This window comes from Zonotrichia albicollis, chromosome 1 (assembly GCF_047830755.1).
Source record: "Zonotrichia albicollis isolate bZonAlb1 chromosome 1, bZonAlb1.hap1, whole genome shotgun sequence".
NCBI classification, from domain to species: Eukaryota; Metazoa; Chordata; class Aves; order Passeriformes; family Passerellidae; genus Zonotrichia; species Zonotrichia albicollis.
The window spans coordinates 115,836,448-115,849,144 of NC_133819.1; the positions used below are offsets into that span (position 1 = coordinate 115,836,448).

The 12,697-nt window shown below is 43.3% G+C and overlaps 1 protein-coding gene across 1 annotated transcript in view; it reads left to right on the plus strand.

Annotated features, from left to right (window-relative positions):
• XKR4 (XK related 4) overlaps positions 1–12,697 on the plus strand; it is a 235,561-nt gene that overhangs the window by 131,700 nt on the left and 91,164 nt on the right. The window lies entirely within an intron of this gene.

Below are 12,697 nucleotides of genomic sequence, written 5' to 3' on the forward strand. Positions count from 1 at the left end.
AATGACCATGGTTTGCTTTCAAGTCCTAAATGTAATTGCTGTCTTGTCAGCTCATGTTATTTTCTCCATTGGCTTGTATGCTGCCAGCATGTCACCTCTTATATCCCTTCTTCTTTTCCTATAATATATTGATAAGGGGCAAACTAGGAGGTCAAAAACTGGCAAAATTCCCTCTAGATTCCTCGGAGTGTTTTTTTCTCACAGACACCCTTTGGATTTGACCTATGGGAATTGATGAAAGGCTGACATGAAAATGCTGTCATTTGCCCTAGAGCTTTTTTACTAGGCAAAATCCAGGCCAGAAATTTTATTCCTAAGATTTCTGAATACTTGATTTGCAAAGCACGCAGATATAGTGCATGGTGAGGTGTTCAGCTTGGTATTCAAGACCATTTCCTTGTGAGATGCTTTTCAACCCTACTAATGCTATTTGCTGGCAAATTTGTTTTTGAATTGATTCTTATATAAAATTCTTCAGGCAGGCAACATTTAAAGAACACTCTCCATTAGTCCAGACAACTGATAAGCACCAGGAGGAAGTTAGCCTGAATTCCTGTTAAATAACACTGCCAGCCATTTGAATATCACATAAAGATCACACAGGCACTGCCTGTCTATGTCTTAATGAGTGACTAATCCCACATTATTTCCTGAGTGTTTATAGATTGCTCCATCCAAACAATGACCATTCAATTTATTAGGAGTTTTTTACTGCAGGATTAGTTAATGGCTTCTCCTGAATACTTCAAAAGAAAAAGCTGAAGCAGAGACTGCTATATAAATAGGATGAATAAAAAGTTATTTACAGCAAGATATTTCCAAACAGAATTCTCAGTTGTGTGTTTTCTCTGAGCCAGAAAGAGCAAGCAGGTCCTATAAAAGCTCTTATAAGCAATTTGGAAGGTTTTTTGGAGGGAGGAAGGGGAAGGTTGGCAATAGTTCAGTTTTACTGGTTAGTGGAAGCAGCTAGCTCCTGCTGTTTCACAGTGTGAAATTACATGCTAGGCCCCCAGAGTGACACAACCCAGATTCATCCTGGCACACACCAGTGGTCATGAAAGAAAGATGTTTATATGGAGGGAAACACATTACATTTTGTCTGTGGGGATACAATATAGCATCCACCCTAGCCATTGTGATTCTCTAGTGTTTGTACTACTGTTGCTTCTCCTGACTTTTGCAAAAGATATTATAAGCATCTCTTCAGCTTTAAAAATGCTATTTTTTCCCTTTCCTAGATCAGACATCACAATTGTCTGCTCTTGTTCTGTGAAAGTTGTCACTGGAAGGCTGCAGCATCAGCAGGCAGATTGTCATGGTTTGAGCCTGGCACAGAGCCAGTGCCCCCCATGAAAATGCCCTCACCCTGGTGTCTGCTGTGAGATGTGACCAGGAATAAGCAAAACAGGCTTTAGCTTAAACATAAAGAACACTTTATTACCTAAACTACAGGAAAATAGGGAAAAACTATTAAGGAAAAGAAAAAAAAATTGAAAACCTTACAAAAAAAAAAACACTTTCCTCCTCCCCACTACCTGACTTTCTCAATCCGATACATTCTCCCAAATCACCAACTGCCCAGCCTTGGCACCACACTTTAGTATACTCAAACTTCAGTTCATGAAGAGGAGAGGAGTCCTTCTTGTTCCATAGGCTTCCCCTGGAAACACACTGAAACCTCGTGTGCTTCCCTGTCACTTCGGCACCGCCCGGAAAAAAAAGTCCTTTTGCCGCTTGTGACATCTTCCTTCCATGCCCAGTGCTCTCACCACTGTGTATGGCCAGAGCTGCTTTTAGGGTTGTCTTTCAAGGATGCCTTGTCTCACTCCAAAAAGGCACAGTCTCTGCTTTGGGACATCTGTCCCCCCCATATTTTTCCAACCCCTGGGGCCGGGGGGTCCTCACGATGAACCCTCCTGGTTCTGAGCCACTGCTTCCCCCTAAGTGCAGTCTCTGTGTCACAGGAACAGAGTCCATGGCCACAAGAAAAGTCCAGCCAAAAGGCCACTCCAAATCATCTCTCCCCATTCAATCATCTCCACGTTCTTCGGGCCAGGTCCTTGTCTCATCTCATCTCTTATCTCCCTTCTTATTCAGCTTTGAGGAGGATTAGCATTTTTGCAAGGCCCCAATCATGAAAGAAAGGGGTTAAAACTTTCAGTCTCTGTCCCGGAGCTGCGGCACTCCCACACACGCTGCTGCTCCGGCCGGGCACTCTTCCCCCCCCCTTCTCCTCCTGGGCCGGCTGCTATCACATTCGGTGTCGCCGGCTCTCTCTCTCTCCTGGGGGGGGAGGGATGGCTGCCCGAGGGCTGACTCCCTGGGATCTTCCACCCTTCCATCCTCGAGGGCCTCCTCACCTCCCATCTCTGTCCAGGCCCAGGGCCTACCACGTGGCTGCCCCTCCCCCACCCAGCAGCAGCGGCTGGACAGGGGAGGGAGATCTGACTTCTTCGCCTCGATGTCCCAAGAGAGCCTGCCAGGGGCAGAGCTCTGCTTTTTAACCCCTGTGTATTCTCGGAGGTGTGTCCAAACCCCACTGGCTACACCAGGTGCCAGTATCAAACTCTCGAACATCCATTGGTTTGACCACAGCATCCCAGAATTCCCACTTCTTCCTGGTCAAACCACCACACAGATCAATCTACTTAATTTATCAAAGGGAAAGCAACAAACAGCATGGGTTCTTGTGAACACCCATGCAAAGGTATTCCCTCTTCCAGGTGATGAGCTTGACCATGAGGTTGAGAACTTGAACACTGAAGGGTTCCCTTACAGTGCAGTTGTGACTGGCACAGGAGTGCTCAAGGGTATTTACCTCACCAGCTGCTCTGCTGCTCCACCTCCGTGTTGAAGCCTCCCTTGTGACCTCTTCAGATCAATAAATAGCCCATGTCCCTGTGGACCTGGGCTGAGAGACGGATGCTGGGAGAAACTCAGCTGTCCCAGAGGGGCTGAGCATCTCCCTGTGTGCAGTGTGAATGATAAACACTGGCACCCAGGGGAAGAGCCTATCTCCAGACTGCAAAGTCTGCAGCCACAGAGCACAGGTTTGCAGAGTGCTCCTGTGGAAACAGTGGTAAGATAGGCAAAGGGTTCTTAATACCTTTTACTGGTCTTATCCTTGTGTGTTGATGGGAGGCTGCCTGGCTGCCTCTCCAGAGATCTGGGATGTACACCTGGTACCCCAAGATGAGAAGCCAGAAACGCTGCTCGCCATCTGTGCCCATTCTTACCTCCTCAAGCATGTTGTGGTGTGATGTAATAGCCTGTCCCTCCCGGTTCTCTCCCCAGGTGTGCCAATAACCTCTCCCCTCCCCTTGCCCCCTTGCTGACTGCTGTCTGTCAATCCGGCATTCCAGCAAGAGCGTCCTGTGATTGGTGAAGTTCAAAAGATGCCTCTCAGCCCTGGGGACATTGGGCCATCCAGGTGTCATTTGTCCCCTGACACTTCCCCCCCCTTACCTGGTTGGTGGGATCCCTACCCCTTCCCTCCGCCTCTCCCTGCGGTTAAAAGACACAGCAACCACGCCGTTTCTCTTGTTCTGTTGGAGCTGTTGCTGCATTCAGAGGCCTGTGTGCCAGGAATAAAGCTCTGGATCAAACCCTCCAGCAGAACCCAACTCCTTTTCCTTCACCTCGCCCAAACCCTTTCCACCAGAGGTAAACCTGAGCTCCTGTATGCCTGGAGTTGTCCCAAGTGCCCAGCTGCTGCACACAGCCAGCCAAAGGTGTCTCTGAGGTGAAACCACCACAGCTGCCACCTTTGGTCAAGCAGCAATGGCCAGACGAGCCCAGGCACGTTCCATCCAGCAATATTGGGATTTAATTCTAATACAAGCAGTCCCTTCTTCAAGTGCAATCAAAGAGGTGATTGGGACACAGGTGCATCTCCCTTGGCCGTCTCACATGGCAGGTCTCAGGACCATTTCCAAGGGCTATCATCATAAGTCTGTCAGAGCTTGGAGGGAACAGGGAAACAATTCAATTCCTGCTGCAGCCCCAGGGGCTGGTGAAGTGAGGATGCCTATGATAATGATTATATTCCTGTGACAGCTGCATGGTACAGATCCTTGGCCACGACTAATTGCCTTTCCAGGGAATGCCTGGAGCTCCTTGGGGTATTCTGTGCTTTTCTGATTCTTGATATCTCCCAACTGAGACAGAGGCAAACCAGGATTCACTTCTTGGGGTGCTTCAGGATGACTAAGAGGCAGACAGGCTTAGAAGAAAATGAAAAATATGACATGGGGAGGAAGGGAGGAGAAGGGAAGAAAGAAAATCATTGTTAACCGCTATTGGTTGGGAATCTTAGTTCTTCTTCATAGTACAAATATAGCCTTCCACTTGGTCACCCCCCAAACCATGTAAGGCTGCAGGGATGAAACCAAATGGAGATAGTTGCAGAGCAGGCTGTAAATCAGGATTTTAACTGTTCTCTTTAGAGTGCCCTGGCATTTACCAGCAGAGCCATGTTTTCCTTACAGCTTCAGAGGACCTTTGCTTCAGGAAGTCCATAAGGACCCTTTTGACAAAGCAGAAAAGCCCTCAGCTTTTCAGAGGACACAGAGCAGGGCAGATATCTAATCTCTCAGGAAGCCGCTTGCCCTTAGGAGTCTGATCTCACACTGACATCACTCCCAGCACTGCAGCCTTGATAATATACAAAAAAACTCCAGTGTTTCCCACAAGTGGAAACCAAGGGAGCCTCTGAGAACCTCTGAGGTCCAAAGCAATTTCATCAGCTTTTGATGAAGCAGTGCCTGTAGTTACAGAGCATGCAGGTGTGCAATGCCATGCAGAAAATGACAGTGCAGTAAAACTTCTTAGTTGTGCTGCTGAACATGTCTAAATGTCCTTGTCCCATGATTGAAACAGGAAAGGCAGCTGTTATGCAGCACCAGTGGCAATGCCTGGTGAAGAATCTGTGAAAAATAAAAGCTATACACATCTGCAGCATACTGTAAAATTTTTTGTTATTTCACTTCTGCATTCTCTTTTTCAATTCTAACCCAGAGTTGATAGTGCAAAAAAATGCACCAATGTTTATTCCTGAGAAGTATCTGGGCAGCACTTAGAGGAGCTGTGGCCAGTGGCTGTGTCATACTGCCTGGCAAGGCTATGCCATCCCTATCATGGCAGTGGCACCATCAGCTGCCTGTCCGATGGGTCCATGGCCACCAAGCTCTGTCTGTTCCCAGCACTGTACAAGGGGAAAGCTGACCCAGTGATGAGTGCCACAGGCATGGCTGGGGCAGCACAGAACTTCACAGGGGATGCACAGAGCCTCCAGGCTGATAGGGAGCCCTGGGAGGCAAGTGCATCCTGGGAATATCCCAGTTTTGAGAGGAGAAACATGGAAACAATTAAACTAAACAGCAAACATGCAGGGGAATTTCCATCTGATCTGGCAGCATGTGCCAGGCATGCTGTAGGGATATACCCTCACTGTGTGCAAAGGAGGAGGGTTTGCTGCCTGCCTCACCTGAGTCTGCAGGGTACAGAGAAAAGGAAGGGACAGTAAATTGCTGTAAAGCTAGAGGGGTCCTGGCAGAGGACAGCCCAGCATCCGTGCTGGTCAGTGCAAGCATCCAGGCTGCCCCTCATTCCAGTACAAGGAGATTTGTTTCCTGGAGATTTGTCACCTCACAAATGGTTGAATCCACAGTGGGCTGAGCAGTGAGGCTGAGCAGCTGAACCCCAGGGGTGAGGGCAGTCAGTAGGGGAGCAGGCTTCATCAGAGATTTCTTTAGATCAGCCTGCCTTCTCCTCATTAAACCTGGAGCTAGTCCAACTTAGTCCTGCCATCTCCCTCCACCACTGGTTCACAAACTGGAGGTCTGCAGTTTGCACATGTCAGGAAAGGAAGGAGAGTGCTGGGTAGGACTGGCTACAGCTGGGGAATTCATAAAGTAGCTAAATTCAGATGGCCATAAAAATTTAGATGACCATAAAATGCTCCTGTAATACGACTCACAGCCATTTGAGAAGGATCACCCAGTCACAGAAGATGCTGGGGAATGCTTTATAGGTCATAATGAAACAGATGTAATCATTTTGTTTATGCTCATAAAGTGTCTTGCTTTATGTTATAGGAAGTAAAGCAGTTATTTTTCTGATATCTTAAATACTGCAAAGTAAAATTAAATACAAGGAGTTGGATTTTGTTTTTAATCTTTGTAGGGTATGCATATTCTGGAAATCAACCTTTTAATGTCTCTTATGATGAAATATTCCCCAGTGGGATCTGTCCTCACATGGATCTCATCTCAGTGACACAGATGAGAATGCTGCACTCATAATTTAAAGTAAATTAAGTCCAGACTTTTGACTGCTGGTAAATTGCCAGAACCATGCTTAGTTGGACAAGTTTTTGTCACTGCTCTGTGCTCCAGAATGCATTTCATTTTCCTTTTGTACATTAAACCTTAATGGTCACATCAAAAATAATTTGATTGGAAAATTAAAAGTTGGCTGTTTTTTCCTTCCTAGAATAAGGAATCAAAACCGAAGGGATTTGTTTGTTCCTTCAGAACAAAAAGAATAAGCATTAGCATGTACTGCAAATGCAGTAAGTATTCCTTCTAAAGAAACTTTTTTATTTAAGTATTCAGGCACACCTAATAAAAAGGCACATAAGAAATAAAATAGAACAGTCTGTTGTTATTTAACATGGCAAATACTGTTGAGATACAAACACAGTTAAGTTTTCTTGGGTAACTAAGCAACAGAAGAAAATACCACTTATCTGAATTGCTGTTTATTCTACTGATTTGTAGCTCTGCAGTAGTGATTTTTATCCTTTACACCTGAAACACAGAAAGAACAACTGTTTATGGTATGGCTAAATTGTTTAATATAGTGTTTGAAGCAGGGGCAAATTAGGCACCAGAATAAGTGTCTAGGACTGCTCCAAATAGCCATTAATGACTTTTGGTCTTCTCACAAGTTCTTCACTGGATTATGCAATATAAGCAGGCAACATGAGCAGGCATCCTCTACAGACTTAGGCAATTGCAATAAAATGGAGTACATGAGGCATGAAATCAGAATAATTTCATTTTTCCAAAGAATGCAAATAGTCTCTTATTCATGTGTATCATCCGAAGGATTTCTTAGATAAAGCACTTGGTGACGATGTAGTCTTTGACACTTCTAAACTGAAGATTTTTTTTCTAGAGCTGTATATATTATCATCAGATGGATAATTTCATTATGGTGAAAATCTGTAGCAAGTGCTCAGAGCCACAGTCAGACTGGACTCACATATGGCTCTGCACTTGCATATGCACATATTTGTTGTGCACACTGTCTAAATGAGCAGCAGATGAACATAACTTTTCCAAATCTCAAAAATCCAAATGTATAGCTAAAGATTTTCAAAATTTATGGGACTGGAAGAATGGAGGCAAAATCGAATAACAAAATTTGGGATGAGAATCCCAGAGGAGCTCAGAAGACTGGACGACATTGACTGAGCCAAAGTAGGTGCAGCAAGAACAGTCAAGTCCCACATGCTTGGGAACAACATATCCACCAGTAATAAGGGCTTGGTTTCTCTTTTTTACTTACAATAAGCCTCAGACAGTATGGAAAAGAATGGTGTCTGTGAAGCATAATAGAGCAGCTTCTGAAATAATTCCTTAGAAGCAATAGGCATAAATAACACCCAGATACTATGAAGTACATTGGGGAAAAACTCAAGCTCTGTTAAATCACTTCCAAAAGCATCTTCAGTTTCAATGATACCAGGATATTCACCAAAGATCTTTTATAAAAGAGTAGATGAATTGTAGGCAGGTTGGAAATCCTTAGCACAGGTGTCAGTGGCACCTAAGCACTCTTCCCAAATAACTGACTCAGAGGATTTGTCTCCTGTTTGGTAGGTATTCTGGGGGCTTCCTTGCCTGCCTTGTAATGGAGCAAGACCTGGGAAGAAGTTGCTAAGAATAAGGGAGAAAGGAGTCAGAATTTTCTTCACACAAGAAAATGGCCCGTCCAGTCATGGGCTTCTGAATTATCAGCTGGATTTGAGTGTGCTGACTGAAAGTTATACCTGTGTCCTGCAGAAAGATATTAGGTTGGTCAGCTGCCAACTCCTGAGGAACAAACTCTGTAAGATTATTTTCATTCATCCCAGTTAATCAAGCAGTGGTTGTACAGCACTTTGAACATGGAAAGCACTCCTATAAATATTTGGTATTATGGTATAGTTACACTACCTCGTCTCAATTAAATACACAAGTGGGCATGCTTTAATCATAAGTGAATTGTTACCAGAATTATTTCAAATGTATATATCTCAGTCTATGCTGACCATCCTTAAGATTGGTATGTGAATCTGGAGCAAAATGAGGGCTCTTGATTTTGGAAATACTGGAGAGCCACTGTCTTACCAGAATGAATGTCTGTTTCCCTATAACAGAAATACATTTTTTTCCCAAATACAAATGTAGGTAATTTTTAATTTCTATTTGTCTTGCATCTTGGACCCTGTTGTGGACATAATGAGTAGCCTGGTTTTCTGTTTGTCTCTTTTACTTTACTGCTTTCCATCATTAATATAATGGAAAAAGAATGTCACTTGGTCTTGTCTCACATTCACATCCTTAAGGGTTATACTTTATCATGGTCTGTATACTGTGCTGTGTGATGCACTGAAATAACTTAAGACAGCTAAATGCTGAAAAATTCTCTACTTCCTTCAAAGGTTAAGATGTTAAGGCTCAAATAACAATACATATGTTGCCATCTGATTACCAGTGATATAGTGCTTCTCACTCCATTGTATTAATTCTGAACATAAGCTTCTTTAAATCAGCATTGGTAACCCAAGCAGTGGTCTGTCTTCATTAAAAAAAAAAAAAAAAAAGGAGAGAGAGAGAGAGAGAAAAAGAGAGTACTTTTGAAATAAAAAAGTTTTGATATTGCTTTTTCATAGTACATTTCATAGAATCATAGACTGGAAGAATGGTTTGGGTTGGAAGGGATCTTGAAGATCATCCAGTTACAATTCCCTGCCATGGGCAGGGACAGCTTCCACTAGACCAGGTTGCTAAAAGCCCCATCCAGTCTGGCCTTGAATATTTTAAGGGATGGGGCATTGACAATTTCTCTGGGCAACCTCTTCCAATGTCTCACCACCCTTACAATGAATAATTTCTTCCTTATAACTAAATTAAACCTACCCTCTTTCAGTTTGAAGCCATAACCTTCATCCTCCTTCAGATACTGGAAGGCCACAATAAGATCTCCTTGGAGCCTTCTCTTCCCCAGGCTGAACAACCTCAGCTCTCTCAGTCTGACTTCACAGGAGAGGTCTCATAATCCTTTAATTTCAAAATCTCTAAGAAAATCAGTTATGTCCAAGTTCTTCTACACAAACAAGAGAGAGTTTGCAAAGAGAGCTATGAAAGAAAGATCTCTGAAATTCTAGGGTCTTTTTGTGGAGTGGGTGAAGTGGTGTATTTTTATTTGGCTTTACTCTTCTAGTGAAATAAGAGACTTTAAGATAAACTTGATTTATTAGACAAAGTAGTTACTTTGCTAGATGGCAGTATCATTACCACACTCCCCATTTCTGCTTCTTTTCCCTTTCTTGCCAGGTGCTGTAACTCTCAATTTTTCACTCTTTATCATCTCTTTACATATCAATTAAATGCTTTTTGGGAACATGAATAGGCAGGTTTTGTATATTGGTAAAGCACCAGCACCGGCAGAAGACTGTAGTTGACTGAATGCAATCACAACCAAAAAAATGACATTCACATCTGTTCTTTCAGGAAAATTGACATCAATTTACCTAAAAAATTTTGCAATGCAGAACTCTATACTGCTTTTTCCTATATCTTTCTGGAATAACTGTATAAAAGAGTCACAACCTGGACCCACATAAAAATGTGAATTTCTACCAAAACAATACCAGAACACCAAAATAGAAAAACGCTTTAAATCAGGAACTACCTCTGACTGTATCTGTATGGCATTTGCTGACAATAGGCCTCCGGTGAGGGTGACTGAAGTGGAATTACATAATGCATATATATATATAAAATGGAATGTGTCATTGCTGCAGTGTTAAGCTATATTTGGAAGCCACTACAACAAAGCACTTTCTCCCATTTTATTGTTCCATATTTCACAATCAGAAAAAAAGTGTCTTTGATATATGAATCATTTTATTAGACCTTCTTTTTATTTTAATAACTCCTAATTTGCACACCTAACATCAATTGCTAGTGCAATTAATTGTGGATGCAAATCAGAATGTTTAGCTGTCTAATCACCTGATTATGCCTATAAATCAGTGACAGTAATTATGTGTGTAAATGTTAATTTCAGCCTGCAATTAATTTAGCCAAAATTGAAAGGACAGAAAAAAAATCACCCAATTTGGTCCCCAGTGTGTAAAACCAGAAAGTATCTTCCTCCTCTACGTCTTGTGTTTAAATTGCAGAGAGCTAAGTAGACAAAGAGCAATGATTCCCCAGTCCCCAATAACTCACTGCCAGTGTTTCACAATAAAGTGCAATGGGAGAGGAAATATTTCCATACGGGTTCATTAATCACAACATATTTGCCATGCACAACCACTCTGCAGAGCAGGTAGAGAACCCTAGGGGTCCTCACCTGCCACAGTATGTCATTTTTGTAATAGGAAAAGTACTTTTTGTACAAATGCTGTAGAACTGAAGTTGCAGATGGCTCCACTGGCAGAGCTAGAGCCTCCTGGCACAACTTTCAGCAGCCACAGCTCCTTTAGGAATTTATAGGAAAGGTTAGTGGTATCTTAAAAGAATGGTGTTGAAGATGCTGTCTGGTCCCACTATGTGCAATATTCCAAGGTGTGCCCCTTGGGAGGACATGTTAGGCAGGACAAACCGACCCCACCCAAACAATAAACTGCAGAAGGAAATAAAAGCCTTACCTGTCCCTGTTGTGCTGCAGGACTTTAATGAGAGGTTAGGAACAATTAAATGGATCGTGACTGAGAACCAGTGGGTCCAATGGACCCCATTAACAGAACTGTGCAGCAAAAGATGCCTTTCCAGCTCAGTGGCTGTCAGATCTGGGCAGCAGGCCATTCCACTTTACCTAACCCCAAAGACACCAGAGAGCCCCAGTTATGCCATCACACTCTGACCCATCTAGACCTGCTCAGTGTTTTGCATGAAAGTTACAGTTGGTGTCTTGTTTACTGTACCTCTGTGGTCTCAGTCTCTGAGCAGCTCATTGCTGCTTCACTCCCACATGGGACTTTGATAAAATTCAAAGCCACCTGGTGTGATTTTAATTTAAATGTGAGTTTAATGTGTTTTCCTTTTATATTGCTGTGATGTGCATTGTCAAGAGAAATGCTGCAGGCTCAGATCTGTCCTCTCAGCTGTTTCTCTGTGCTAGTCCCTGGTTTTGTCTGGTGAATATTCCTGAATAAAAACTGCTGCTCTGCATAGAGTGAGCATTGGGTACAAGGGTGCATTGGGTCATTCTTCAGGGGGGCAACCAAGTCTTGGGCTCTTTGCCAGTCAGAAGTCAAAAGTCTTCCCATCAGCATAAGACACCTCCAGAGTTACAGCTGAGCAGAGATTAGAGGTTTCATGCAACCTTTGTAAAAGGAGATTTCACTATTCACCATGCTCCACCAGTTAGGAAAAGGGTTTTAAGACAAGAACTTGTGGAAAGAAGAAATACTGAAATACTTTATATTAACTAATTAAAGCAATTCATATTGGAAGTGGTTAAAATTTACTAAACTTTTTCTAATTATAAAATAGGATCTCACTTAAAAAAATTGCTGTGAGGACATATTAAAAATATCATAAGAAAATTATGTCAGGAACAGAATATGAAAGATACTCAAGAAAAAGAGAAAAAAAGATCCACATCAGTTAGTAGCTCCCCAGGCTACTACTGCAGGACACGAGGCACCCTGATGCAAGACAATACCTTAATCTTCAAAATTTTTCATTAAGTGAGACTGGGGATTTTTTTCAGCCAGACTTAATTAGTTTGGAACTAAAATTGCAGGAACAATGCGGGAGCTTTTCTGACACAGAATATCTGATATCAGATCAGAATAACAGAGCAGATCAAAGGCCACCCAGAGTGATCACTGTGATGTGACTCAGGTGTGTCATGGGAAGCTGCTGCATGCTCTGCAAGGGTCACCACAGGCATCACAGCATCTGGGCACTAGCCTTCAGAACACCTCCCTTGCTTCCTAAAACCACTCATTGCTCCTGCACCCACCAAAATCTAGCTATGAGCTGATTGCCAGGTGTTTTTCCTGCTGATTGCACAGGGCACAAGAGCTGAGGGGCTTTGCCACTTGCTCCCTTAATCTGCTGGTTACTACGGGGAGCAGCAGCAGCCTGTTGGGCTCCTGGCTCCTGCTGCTGCTTGCTTCTGCATGGGAGCTACCATAGTGAGTCATTTCTGATCTCCAAGGGAACCCACAGCCACATCTCCACGCCTTCTAAAATAGGAACTCACAGCTACATCTTCTCTCCGACTAAAATAATCAAACTACGAGGAAAAAAAAACCACGATACATTTGGCAGTATCTGAAATACTCAGTGTGTCAGATGGGGGGAAAGCAGGACAATAAGTTCTGCCATAGCAGAGCTACAGGCTAAGAACACCTCAGAGTTGCAGTGCAGGTGGTTCTCCAAGTCCTAATACAGCCTTACAGAAGGAG